At 51.4% G+C, this 14157-nt stretch overlaps 1 protein-coding gene across 5 annotated transcripts in view; it reads left to right on the top strand.

Moving 5' to 3' along the window:
* The first annotated feature begins 324 nt into the window (after positions 1–324).
* Positions 325–14157, top strand: part of ATP2B4 (ATPase plasma membrane Ca2+ transporting 4) — a 100597-nt gene continuing 86764 nt past the window's right edge. For 2 of the 5 annotated variants that reach the window (XM_061381889.1, XM_061381892.1), the window contains exon 1: positions 326–771. The gene's annotated coding sequence lies outside the window, so the exon portion shown is untranslated. Of the gene's footprint in view, positions 772–14157 lie in introns of all 5 variants that reach the window. The other 3 variants (XM_061381886.1, XM_061381888.1, XM_061381891.1) reach the window with 2 other exon arrangements.

Genomic DNA, 14157 nt, shown 5'->3' on the forward strand with positions numbered 1-14157 from the left:
TGAACTGAGACATCTGGGTCCGGTGTCTAAGGCAGTAAGAGGTTGAGAGGAGGTGCAGGAAGCCAACGACCTGCAGAAGCTTCCTTTTTCCCCTCCGCCCAGCAACCGTTGAACACCGCCACCCACACCCACTCTTCGCTCCACCCCCACCCTGCGCTGCTTTCGACAAGGGAGAGCAGGGCGGAAAGGAAACCCCACCGGAAAGAGGATTCCTCCCCTCCTTTCCCCAAGCCGCCTTAAGACAAACCAGGAAGCCACCGCAGCTTGCAACCGGGCCACCTTAACAGCAAGGAATGGCCTGGCTCCCCGCCAAGCCCCACCCGGCCCGGCCTCGCTCCGCCCCTTCTCCTCCCGCTCGGGCCGGGCTGGTGAGCCAGAGTCTGGCCCGAGTTGGCTGGAGCTGTTGCCATGACAAGCATTTTCTTAAGAAAGCTCTGCTGTTGAAACCGTCTAAATCCGGGCGTTGAAAGGGGGCGCGAAGTTCCCGGGGAACCGTCCCTCCGGGAAAAGCAAGACCAGGGACACCCGCCCAGCTCCCCGGCGCCCCTTTCATTCCAGGAACCTGAGAGGTCCTTCCCTTGGGAGGGCCGGCGGAGACCCAGCCCACTCCCTGGTCTCCGCGGGGAAGGCAGAAGAGACCAGCTCACAACTCCGGCGTGGTTGCCACACTAGGGAGACCGGTGGGTAGACACCCCCCACGGTACCCTGTCCATGGAAGGCTGGAGGGGGAGTCCCGCGTGCAGAAGCCTGGATCTTTGCTAAGAAAGAGAGGTAGGCTTGCAGAGAATGAATTGAATCGTGATTTGCAAACTTAGTTTTTCTTTCCTCTCAATGACTTCTTTAACTCCCTGAATTTCTTCTTCTAGCATATTTCTTGCGACTGGGTTTAGGGTGTGTGTATGTGTGTATATGTGCACAGATTTGTCAAATACTGTATTTCCTTCCTAGATTCAGTTCTTAGAAACCATATAATCAAACAAGTGATTTCTCCTTTTTCCCCCCCTAGTTGTCATTCTTAGGCTGTGGGGGTAGGGAAGTGGAGGGTCTGTATTTTTCATACCCAAATTGAGCTTTTGGCAAAAGCATTTGTTTTCCCCCATTCGTTCCTGCCCTCCCTGCCCCCTCCTCCCCCTTGGCTTGGGAATGAGACACAGAATGGAAAACTGTTGCAGAAATATTTTCCGTGTCTGTTCCCTTTCTTGAAAGCCCTAAAGAGAGATGGAAAAAAAAAAAAAAAGAACTGAGTATGAAATCTTCAACAGGAAGGAGGGGCAGCTCTGGGGGCTGAGAAAGGGCTCACTGGGGGGTGAGTGGCGGTTAGAGCTAGGAGAAGTTGGGGGTGGGGAAGGGGAATGCATACATTTTCTTTGGCTTTGTAGAGAAACCTCAGCAGTTTCTCTCTACCGCTTACAAAACATCCTCAGACTTTCACGTCTATAATTAGTCGTGGAAAAAGCTGGGAGTTCCCTCATACCGTTGTTGTTTGAGTGTATGCAGAGCATCAAGAACCAACTGTATGAGTGTCTCTGAGGGCACCGCCCCATATATAGCTGTTCCCAAAGAGGAGAAAGGCGAAGGGGTGAAGTTGGAAAGTTTGCAGTTTCACGGGGCTGGCGAATGTTTGGTGGTTAGGGTGGGCCACAGGCAACATTAGGAGGGTCCCAGCATCCTGGGCCACTGTGCTGTCTTGATGAAGAGCTAGAAATTCATGCTGGGATTGTCCCTCCTTTTGGTTCACAAACACACTCGCTCAAATACTTGGCTCGCCCCTGGGGTGGAGGAGGCAAGCTGGCATCCTCTGCAGGCGAGTCCAGCCTCACATACGCCTCCGTCATCTGAAGGATCCACCGCTCTCCTGCCGGGTGTGGAGGGTGCGGGAGTGGCTGGCCACATCCTGGGAGAGAGTGGGCACTCTGCTGGCCAGGATCACCGCCCTCCCGGGCATACCTGCCAGACTCACAGTAACTTGAAGTTAGTGCTCGCCAGCCTGGTAGGGGGGATCTCAGCTGACGCAGTAGGCCCCGCGGCGGTGAGGGCGCCAAAGGGACCGGAAAACCCCACCGCACCCACCTCGCCTGGGTGGAGTGCCTGGCCGGGAGAGACGGTCTCCCTCCCTCCCGAAGCCTCCCCCCAGAGCCGCCCCTTCTGGTCCTTACCACTTGGAGCCCCCTGCCCCCATCGCCCCCTCACCTCAAGGCCCTCTTTACAAGGAAGGAAGGGACGAGACCAAGGTCATCGTAGGCTGCGGCAGGCCCTGGGGTGAGGGGCCTCCGGGGCAGGGGGCCGGGGAGAAAGTGTAGAGGGCGGGCTCCCTCGGCGGCCGGCCCGGGCTGGCGGCCCGCGGAGCGCGCTCTGGGGCGGGTGAAGGGTGCTGGGGAGCCGATCCTGCCCCCGAGGCTGGGGAGTGCAGGTGTGTGGAACCGAGCTCCCGCCCTCGCCCTCTCAGCCAGTTTGGTAGGAAGAGTCTTAAAGGCGAGAGGTTAGAACCTGGAAAGAAGGAAGCAGAAGATTTGGGGGAGAGCAGACATAGAGGCCGGGAAGCAACAGGAACCCGTTTCCACTCTGGGGTTCTGGATGACGGGGCTGCCTGCACTCCTGCAAGGTCAGACCGCGCCTCTCCCTAGACTCTGCGGGAGGAGCCAGGGGGACATTACCCTGCGGGCAGAGGGCCCACGGCAGGACCCCGCCTGGGTTCTGAGGAAAGCCAGGGAGAGGAGCTCATCTCTTGGCCCGGGAGCCCCGTCCTCCGCGCCACCATCTTGCAGAAGCACAACCCCGAAACCACCCTCTTCTCCGCGCCCCGCGCCCTCTCCCCGGCCCGCGCCGTCTCCCACTCGGGGGGCCCGTAACCCCGGCGTCCGCGCGGCCGGCCCCCTACGCAGGGCCCTGACCCGGGGTCAACCCCGGCGGGCTCGCCGAGGCGTCTCCCGGACGCGCAGGGCGCGCCCGCCGCTTTGAGCCGCGGGCGGGGGCCGAGGGGCTCCCCGCTCCCCACGCCCTCCCGCGGGCCAGGGGCGTGTCCGCGCTGCGCCCCCTCCGCCGCGGCCACGCCCGGCCTCCGCCCCGCCCCGGGCCTGCGGGGTCGGAGCGCGCCGGGCACCCCGGGCACCCCGGCGGTGCTCGGAGCCTGGTTCCTTCCCCTCCCGGTTACGGTCTCCGCGGCCCTGGCTGGGTTCAGAACCCAGCAGGACGAGCACAGTTGGCTTATCCACCCGGGCTTCTCAGCACTGAGGGCTCAGTCAGTGTTTGGGGGCAGGAGAAGGTGGCGTCTGGGGGGTCTGGGAACCCGGCTGACTCCTGGCTTCCCTGCGGTCTCCGGCCTCCCCTCGGGACGGGAACGCCCGCTCCCCCGGTGATGGTGGGAGGGAGTGCTGAGTCAGGTTTGTCAGGGGTCGATGGCCTTGGGTGTCCAAGAAAGAATGGGAGGGCCCGGGGTGGGGGGGGAGGGGGCGGGCGGGTAGAAGTAGCAGGTGCTCCGGGCGGGGACCCCGAGCAGGCGCTGAGGACCATGACTCTGTGCCTCTCTCGCCGCGGCCCCTTGAGAAGAAGAGGGGTCCTGGGCCACTCAACCCAGCCCTCATCCGCTGCCACCTGCCAGAGTTTCAGATCTTACAGAGGAAACTGCCTCTTATTCGAGAATAATTCAGCTTCTCTCAGCAACCCCCGTGGGCCCTTTTCTTTTTTTCTATTCCCCTGGCCCTTGAGCCAGAAGGCCTGCCCGCTGAGGGCATTCCAGACCCACCAGGCCTTGGAGGGAGAAAGTGAGGGTGTTCCTTCTTGGTCCCAGCACCTTAAGAGCCCTGTCTGGCTTAGGTCGGCCCCAGTGTTGGGTTCAGCTTGTTAGAGGAATGCCCCTCCTAGGCCCCACTGCCTTCCCTGGAGAACTCCCCGCCTCCGACCTCCTCCACCAGCCCGCTGGGATAGGGCTCCCTTTCCTGCCGGCTCCCGCTCCTCAGACCCACACTGACTCCTGTCATCTCTGATGCGTATTTGCTGGGTGGGGGTAAGAAGGAGGGAGGGATGAGCAAGACAGTGGTCCCAGGGAAGCAGAACACTTGGGCAGAGTCAGCTGCGATGCCATCCCTTCCCCGCTCATTTCCCCCTGCTGCAGAGGGGATTAGAGGAGGAAAGCAGGCTGCGGTCCAGAAGGTGCGGAATGCTTTGTGCTCCACTTCCTCTCCCGGCATCTCTCTGTCTCCTCTTTCCTCTTTCCCTGCATGAGCCATTGTTGTTCCACTGACTTATTTCCTCTGCACGTGGTGAAGCAGAAATGACCAGCGCTGTTGCCCCCACTGTAAGCCAGTCCTCTGTGTTCAGCCCACAGAGATGGGGCTGAGGAGGGAAACGAGGGGACCTACTTAGAACCAAAGCCAACGACTGCTAGCCAGTGGAGGAGCTGATGCAGGCAGTTTGTGCTGGAACAGGGGCGGATCAGACAGGCCAAAGGAGACAAAAGGGAGGTGAGAACACAGGTGTTGGGGGCAACAGTTCCCCCATCCACCCCACCCCTGTTTGGACTCTCTTCACTCTTAAATCTTCTCTGGCTATAGTCTTCAGCCTCATCATTTCTCTCTGCTCTGGTTTCCCAAGTTAAGTACAAAACGGACTGGGATGAAATCAGTGAGACTCCTTTGCTTTGGCCTTCTTGAGCTGCATCACTCAGGGCAGAGGGAGCTTAGGGTAATGTGTTAATTGGGAGGAGGTTAAAGACTCTCAGATAAGCTCAGGGAAACTCTCAGCTTAGAACACTTCATAGCATCCTGCTGTGATCTTCCACCTGCAAAATCAGTGTCAGGGATGCTCCTGCTGCTAAGTTGCTTCAGTCGTGTCTGACTCTGTGTGATCCCATAGATGGCAGCCCATCAGGCTCCCCCATCCCTGGGATTCTCCAGGCAAGAACACTGGAGTGGGTTGCCATTTCCTTCTCCAATGCACGAAAGTGAAAAGTGAAAGTGAAGTCGCTCAGTTGTGTCCAACTCTTAGCGACCCCATGGACTGCAGCCTACCAGGCTCCTCCGTCCATGGGATTTTCCAGGCAGGAGTACTGGAGTGGGGTGCCATCGCCTTCTCCAGTCAGGGGTGCAAACAAGTACAACTCCTATGGACAGCAAGTTAGCAATGTCTAAAAAAACAACATATGCATTTACCCAGCAGTCCTGTTTCTAGAAATTTATCCAGAAAATGTACATCCACAAATACAGAAAGACAGGTGCACAAGGTAATTATTTAAGGCATATTTGTAATAAGGAAATCATTGGAATTATCGATGTCTCTGTGTGTGCACTCAGTTGTGTGTGATTCTTTGCGATCCCATGGACTATAGCCAGGCTTCTCTGTCTGTGGGGTTTTCCAGGCAAGAATAGTGGAGCAGGTTGCCATTTCCTACTCCAGGGGATCTTCATGACCCAGGGATCTAAATCATGTCTTCCATGTCTCCTGTGTTGCAGGTGGATTCTTTACCACTGTGCCACCTAGGAAGTCTGGAAACTGTCAATGCCCATCTTTAATAGACATAATGCAGTCAGAAAAATGAGTAGGAGCTCTATGAACTGATATGTGATACCTAGGATATGCTATTAAGTAAAAACAGCAAGATGCAAAAGAGTGTGCATAGTATGCCATCTTTGGGTTGAGGAAGCGGGAGAGATACGGCTTTTTTTTTTTTTTTTCAAACTGATACATGCATACACACAGGAAGGATAAATCAGAAATTAATTAAAATGGTTACCTATAGGCGGTAGGTAGAAACAAGTTAGAGAGGCTAGCGACTGGCACAAAACTTTACTGATACCTTTTTAGACTGTTTTGAATTTTGAACCAGGTAAATTTTATGTATTCACAAATTAAATTAGATCAAAAAGAAAGAAAAAAGCAGACTCTAAAGCTGACTGCAACAGAAATAAAGATCCTAACTGAATATCAATTTGATTACAAATAAGAGAGTTAATTCTAGTAGTTTTTTAGTTTGGTGCCCTGACTCTATATCCATACTGAAATGTATATTCTAAGGATAAAAAGAACTGCAAAAAATCTCAGAGAACTTTGTGGTAGTTAGACTGTTATTTGATGTCATCAGCCTGAAATGTTGAAAAACCTAGTAAGAAATAAGGCAGGCATCTCTGGATGTTAGCAACCAAAAAAAAAAAAAAACCCTGCTGGGGTAGAATGAGAGTCATTCTCCATGACAACTGAGACTTCAAAAAAGTGAATTATTAGAAAAAAACATTAAAATTATGTGTTTGGAGAGAAGGGTAGGGAGGCTGAAACCTCTTTGGATTTAAAGAGGTATTTTAGTCAAATACAATGCATAAACCTTAATTGGATCTTGGGTCAGAAAAAAAAATAAAAAGACATTAAAAGACATTCTGGGACAACTGGGAAATTTTTAATATAGATATTAGATGACATGTAATTATTGTTAATCTTTAAAGGTGTGCTAATGGCCATGATAATGATTTTATAAGAGAATATATCTATGCAAAAGTATTCAAGGGCACAGTGTCTGCAAGTGGTTTTCAAATGGTTCAGCAAACAAAAGTGTGTGTGTGTGTATTTATATACATCAAGAGGGCACACAAGATGCTGACAATTGGTGAATCTAAGTGAAGGGTCTGGAGTTGTTTATTGCACTGTTTTTTTCAACATTTCAGATTTGAAATGTTTCCTAACACCAAGGTAGGGAGAGAAGTACATGCCAGGGAGGACCCTTGGATTCCTAGATTCCCTCACTCACCCCTGTGACTGAACCAACAGCGTGTCTGCTCTCAGCTCCCTCGCTGGCACACAGCACCCTCCGGGAAGTTTTTGTTTTCCCCTCACTGCCTTAGCATCAGGCTCTTCTTTCTGGGTGGGAGCAGCTCGGGCAGCCTGGAGTAGCAGGTGGACGCAGGCGCTTGCCCGTGGGGCTGCGATCTGCCGGGGAGGCCAGGGGGTGGAGGCTTCCAGAACCACCGCCTGCCCTCTGAGAATGGCCCTCCATGTAAGAGGAGGGACCCACCACAGTTCAGAAGTTGCTTCTGCCAACCTTTCACCTCCCTTCGGAATTCTGCAATGAGGTGCCTCTGAGGGAACCCAGCTGTGCCTTCCCTGAGCCTTCTAGATGGGCTAAGCAGGGTCCCCTGCTGGAGACAGCACAGGGGCTGCACGGTCACTAACCCAAATCACCGTGCTGTCACCGCTGCCTTCAGCCTGGCTCTAACTCCGGAGAGAGAGCAGGTTTCCAGGACTGCCTGCATTCTCCTCTCTTCTCTCTTCTCCCTGGGTACCCTGGGGCTTAGGTCCTGTGTGCTCAGGGCCCTTCTCAGGTAGGAGAGGACTCTGAATCCTTCAGTCAGTTCCCCTCTTGTCTTGCTTGAGGAGCCTGAAAGAGCAGCAGCCAGGAAGTTGGAAGGGGCACACAGGGACGGGTTTGTTCTATGTGTTGCCAGAACTGCCAGAAGAACTCGGGACTGGGAGTCAGAAAACTGGTGATCTGGGCTTATGACTACTGAGTGACCTTGACTGAGGCAGGTGACGTCTCTGGGCCTTAATCGCTCCCACTGTAAAATGAAACCAAGGTTGGACAAACAGGCATTTCTGGTTCAAGGCTCCTTTTCTACAAAGAGGGAAAACTCAACACCCAAACCAAGCTGTTTTATCATAGAGTCTAGCACAATGTAACCTCCCGTAGCTAAGTTCCATCCTTCTTCCCAGGATGACCAGTTGTAAGGAGACCTAAAAGCATCTGCCTTGTGGACAGCCACACTCTCCAAGTCTTGGAGTAGAACAGAGTTCTTAGATTCCCCATCACCACTGGCCTGAAAGTTAATTGAGTACATACTCAGCGCCTCCAAGGCCACAGTTCTGTTATGTCCTAAACGAGACATTAAGAAAGATTGGCTGGAGATACAGAAATCCAAGACTTCAAGGAGTTTACTTAGTTCCTAAGAAACATGCTTCCCCCAGAGAGTTATTAGGTCAAACTATATAAAATTGCCAGTTTGCAACTTCTTTTGACCTATAAAAGGCAATTTAATATGATTCAAATTAACGTTAATATTATTAAACACTGGAAGTCAGGAACTCCAGTCAGTACTATGGAATGGAGAGATGAGATTTCCATCTGAACAATGGATTCGGTTTAGAGAAATTTGGGTAGAGTCACCAGCTGCTAGGCTGGTTTGTCCTCTCTCTCAATCCAGGCTTTTAGCCCTGGAGGTAGACACATTAGCCAGGTCCTTGTCCAGACTCTAGTTGAGATTTCAGCAGTAGTTTTTCTGGTAACTGGCCAGGGCAGTTGCCCGTGGGTAGAGAGGAGAGTGCTGTCCATCTGTAGTTGACTATTCCTGTGCCCTGCTTCATATCTGCAGAGTTGGGAATGGAGGAAACTAAGAAAGGAAGAAATAGGAAATATCGATCTAATTCTCCCCCTCTGGTGGCAGACCGCAGTGGGACACACACCTGAATCCTCATCTGGCACAGGATGCTGGGAGCTGAAGGAATTAGTAGGAATGTGGAGGCCAGAATTGACAGGTCTGGAGACCTGGAGAATCCCAGGGACGGGGGAGCCTAGTGGGCTGCCATCCGTGGGGTCGCACAGAGTTGGACACGACTGAAGTGACTTAGCAGCAGCAGCAGCACCCCATCCTTAGAGGAGGTAATTGCCAAATAGGATTGGGATGAGGAGAGAAAACAGCTTTGATGGAGGAGAGGATGGGGGAGGATGGGTGGATTGGGAGGAAGGGCTGTCTGCATGTGGCCCAGGACTCAGCATCATGGAGAGTCAGGCGCTCTAGCAGGTGAAGGGAGGCTGTCTGCTTCCTCCTGCTGGGATGCATCCCGTCCTTTGTCTGAGCCGGCGCCCAGGTCTCAGGGAGGTGGCATCCGGCCTCAGCTGCAGCCTGCTGCCTGCCTGCTCTCCTGGTACCGTGGACCTTTAGGATGATTTTTTTGATGTTCCCTCCCCGCTGTCTATACGGCAGCCTTCTTTGTGGGAAGCACTTGTAGGACATCTGTTGGAATGCTAGGATGGGCACAGCTGGCATCCAAGCTTCCAGGGGCTTTCTGACCTTGGTACAGGGGAGGTTGGTCACCAGGCTTTGGGCTGGGGAGGTTTTATTTTGTTGAGCCAGAGCATTTGAGATGGATCGAGCTGGAGAAATGGTCCAATTTCCCTTTATCCCAAGTGAGAAAACTGAAACCTAGAGACTTGTCCAAGAACACTGGACTAGTTGGAGGCCAAGCCCAGTTCTCCCCACTCCACGCCTGCGACTGGGCCCCTGGGCCCCTCCATGCGTTTCTGCGTGAGCCAGATGGATGTCGAATCGCCTTGGTACCCACTTTCTCTACCCGTGTAATTGGGACAATTATTCTAGCCCCTCTTGGGATGATGTGCAGCGTGAGATCATGTACGAGAAGCTTTTTCGAAGAAAGATGCCAGAAACCATAGAGTTGCTGTGTCGTGATTGTTACTGTTGCTGCTGTTATTAGCAATTACGGTTATTAGGACTAGAGAAAATGCAAAGGAGAAGTGCTTTGGCGCCACCCTTATCACTGTAGCTTCTCACGGGCCTGAGCTTTTCTCTTGGTCCTTTCCACATCCCTTCTCAGGCACCCGGGCCTTGAGCTGGGAAAGGCAGAGTAATGCGGAGCAGAAGCAGAGTCCTGGAAAAGGGTGGGCAGAGCCCTCCTCCTGCCTGGGTATCCCCAGCTCTACCCTTTTTTCAGAATGTGGACTCTTGGAAGGAGTGTGGAGGGAAAACACTCTGACCTTCACTTCTTCCTTGGCAGCTGACTAGCCTGGGTTGGCTGGGAGCTCTGATTTAGGGGCTAAGCATCAGCAGAGTCGAGCCACTTGTAATAGGACAGGACAGATTGATTTCATGGCCAGAGCCTATCTGTCATTCATTTGCTGGTTCATTTATTCACTTGTTCATTCAGCACACATAAAATGAGCACAAACTGTGTCTCAGGCGCGGTGTTAGAATTTGGGAAGGAGCGGTGTCCAGAAGGCAGGCAAGGAGTAAGCATCGCCTACTTTCAGCTCGAGGACAAGTGAGCCGAGCCTGGGCACCCACAGCAAGCCCTGATCGTGGCAGTGTTCCCGAGAACTTGCATTTGTGTCCTTGAAGTATACCTTTAACCCCTGAGCTCAGGAAGATCAGGCTTAGATTCCGTGATGGACTGAGCTGGGAGGGGCACCCCTGTGTCACTGATAGGACTGGCCTGATGAGGACGGACTTGCCCTTGTCCTTTGTCTTCTGGGCCAGGGCCTGGTGCTGGAGCTGGGTGTTTGTCCAGCCTGGTATACCCAGTCCTTGGGCTGGCATGCCAGTGTTGTCCGACTTTGCAATCCCCTGCTTACATTCTCAGAATCTGATGGGAGATATTCTGTTGCTAGGATGTGCAGAGAGATCTGAATGGAACCTTTGAAAGAAAAAATAAACATCTAGAGAAGCCCCCCAGTTTCTCCTCCAATCTTTATTTCTTTTTTTTTTTTTTTCAATCTTTATTTCTCATTTCAGCCCTTCCACCCTACTTGGCAGGGTGATATTGAAGGATAGTTCAGTCACTCAGTCGTGTCCAACTCTTTGCGACCCCATGGACCACAGGACTCTAGGCCTCCCTGTCCATCACCAACTCCCGGAGTCCACCCAAACCCATGTGCATCGAGTAGGTGATGCCATCCAACCATCTCATCCTCTGTCATTCCCTTCTCCTCCTGCCCTCAATCTTTCCCAGCATCAGGGTCTTTTCAAATGAGTCAGCTCTTCGCATCAGATGGTCAAAGTATTGGCGTTTCAACTTCAACATCGATCCTTCCAATGAACACCCAGGACTGGTCTCCTTTAGAATGGACTGGTTGGACCTCCTTGCAGTCCAAGGGACTGTCAAGAATCTCCTCCAACACCACAGTTCAAAAGCATCAGTTCTTCAGCGCTCAGCTTTCTTTATAGTCCAACTCTCACATCCATACATGAACACTGGAAAAACCATAGCCTTGACTAGACGGACCTTTGTTGGCAAAGTGATGTCTCTGCTTTTAAATATGCTGTCTAAGTTGGTCATAACTTTCCTTCCAAGGAGCAAGTGTCTTTTAATTTCATGGCTGCAGTCACAATCTGCAGTGACTTTGGAGCCCCAAAAAATAAAGTCAGCCACTGTTTCCCCATCTATTTGCCACGAAGTGATGGGACTGGATGCCATGATCTTAGTTTTCTGAATGTTGAGCTTAAAGGATAAGACAGTGGATTTAGATTCGATGCATGTTATGCACATCTTCATTGAACCTCAGCTTTCCCATCTTTAAAGTGTGCATAAGATCATCTTTCCTTATCTACCCTGTAAAGTGTTGTGATGGACAAATGAGACATGGTGGATGACAGCGTTGGGTAAACGCCGAAGTGCTGGATGTACGTAAGGCTTATTACTCCAGTGCCCCTCCTCGTTTTCCAGTTTGCATTTCGGTCCTTTCTGCTGCCCAGTCCTCTGATCCTGCTCGCCAGTGCGTCCTTCTCTGAGCTCTCACTTCCACTGCAGATTCTGCTCTTACCATGTCTTCTGTACTTGCCTAGATCAAGATCTAAAATAACTCTTGTTGCATCTTAAATGATAACAACAGTAAAAAGTGATAGTCTAGTTATGTGCTAGGTATTAAATTTGGATTATCTCATTTAATATTCTTAGTTGACGATGAAGTCAGTACTAGTATTATCTTCATTTTACAGATTAGTAAAGATGTTCATAAAACACAGGCTGAGGTCCAGCCCTAGTTTAGCCTGTCTCTGAATTTCCTCTTTCTACTGCTCAATGACTGACTGGCTGACAAGAACAGGGAGAGATTTGACAGCATTTATTGAATGTCGACTAAATATGCTGCTTTCAAATTATGTCACAGCAACCACCATCTGAGACAGTTACTGGCTTTGTCTTAGACATCGTCTGGTTGCAGAATAGAAACCAGTCCAAAAAAGCAAAAGAGGACTCTAGTAGGTTACAGAGAAATATCACAGAATTAGCAGCAAGAGGTGCAGCTTCCATGTGGACAGCATCTCTCCTCTGCCCCCCAGTCCACATGCACAGCTCTCATCGTGGTTCACCAAGCAGCAGTTTCAGTGTCCAGACTGATGACCTTCCTGCTTAGCTCTGCAAAGTAAATTAACTCAAGTTTCTCAGCCCAAATATCAAGAGATGTTGATTTCCAGATCAGATCTGATGTCCATCCCTGCTAATTATCTGTGATCCGTGTGGCCTGCTTGAGGAGAGTGTGGACTAATCAAATCATGAACACCCAGGCCTGTCCCTCCAACAGTGGCTGTGGGTGGGAGCAGATGTTTCTCGAGGGGAAGTCCTTGACCTTAGACGGATGCAAACCTACCAAGCTGTTTATCACAGAAGACTGTCCCAACGGATGTCATAGAGGTGACACTCTGCCGCAGTCCCTAAAGAAGAGATGAGTCATTTGTCCTAGAATCTGCATGTTCAGGTGGGCCCGGAAAGATAAGAATACCATTTTTGAACCCTGCTATGTGCCAGGAATTTTGTGTGTATTATCTTTCAACCTTACAACATGTCATTGTTTTCATTTTATAAATTAGAAAGCTAATACTCAGCAAGCCAAGTGTCTTACCCAGAGGTCCTCTGGTTGGTTTGGGCTGGGCCAACGTTTGACCCAGGCCTGTCTGACAGTAAGACCCTTTCTATTAACCAAAACTCACCAAAGATGACTATTTGATGTTGATTCTGCTGTGATGTATGCTCCATGAGGGCAAAGATCTTAGTCTTTTTGTTCACTGATATATCCCACCTAAAACAGTATGTGGCTCATAGTAAATGCTCAATTAAAACGTCATCAAATGAATTTTGTTTTAGTATCTTCTATACCCCGGGCTTCCCATGGTCAGAGGGAAAAGGGTAGTATTCTAACTGTTGAGAATGGGCCACTGAATTAACTAGGGTAGCCCACTGGGTGTGCCTCTGGTCCCTAACTCAACTCTCCTTTGACAGGGGACTTTAGGAAGAGTCCCTCAACATAGAGGACTCTAAAGGGTGGTATAGCTCTATCTCCATCTGTGTTTCCTGTCCTGTACACCTGATCCAAGACATTTAGCCCTGTGAAGAAGGCAGGTGAAAGGAGGTTTCCCTAACGCTAGAAAATTCACTTACTGAAGCAGGACATAGAATGCCAGGGAAAATAATGCTAATTTCCACTGGGTTTTCAGCCCCATGGTTCAGTTTACCAAATCCTGGATTTCTTCCCATGCCTTTCTGTATAGCAGTGCCCTCTGCCTCAGTCACCCAGACAGTGTTCCCAATTCCAGGTTTGGGAGAGTCAGATGGAACTGGGTTCAAGTCGGCCTTCCCATCCTTGTGACCATGGACAAATTTTTCATGTGACTGGACTCAATTTTCTCTGGAAAAGAGGATTATTTATTAATAAAGAGTGATCCATGTTCTAAGGGCCTGGCCCGAAGTAGGTCCTCATTGACTTTTGATTTTACCCCTTCCGTCCCTCCAGTTCTCCCTTCCTTCTCCATGGATCCTGGCTCAAACCTGCCCACCTGCTCCCTGCCAACCTTTGGGCACAGTACCTTTGGGGTCAGAGCCCACTGTCCCCAAGTCACTGAAAGGCCCGGAGGCCCCCGCTTCCTACAGCTCTCCACCAAATGGCTTCACGGGCTGACTGAGGACTCCATGGTTTCCACATGGCAGCAGTTCCAAAATCGTGCTTGACCCTTGTACAGCAAGAGTCCTGGCAAAATAAGGAGGAGTGGCAGGGGGAGAGCTACAGTCCCCTCATTTTGTTTGCTCCTGCCCTGCGTTCCTTCCCCCGGATGTAGATGCTGGAAGAGCCATGCTGGGAAATCTCTTGTAGGAGCAGGAGTGGGTGACAGTGTTCTACTTGCTTGAAGCAGCTGTGGCCTGAGGATGCCATCGCTATTCGGTCGGGCAGATCATTTGCCAGCTGCCCCTGGAATTGAGCAGGCTGCTTAATAAACAGGTAGGAGAGTCCCAGTCTGGGATCGCCTCCTCTCTCTCCAGCACGCACCCACACAGAGACTTTAGCTGTTGTGAAGTGCCAGCCTGGCCAAGGTAAGGCACGAACCAGAATTTGCTCTCCTGAGCTGGGAGGGGCGTGGCAGGGAGAGACTGGGCTCTTGCTTCTGCTTCCTGTGGATT

This window comes from Bos javanicus, chromosome 16, assembly GCF_032452875.1.
Source record: "Bos javanicus breed banteng chromosome 16, ARS-OSU_banteng_1.0, whole genome shotgun sequence".
In the NCBI taxonomy this organism is placed as follows: Eukaryota; Metazoa; Chordata; class Mammalia; order Artiodactyla; family Bovidae; genus Bos; species Bos javanicus.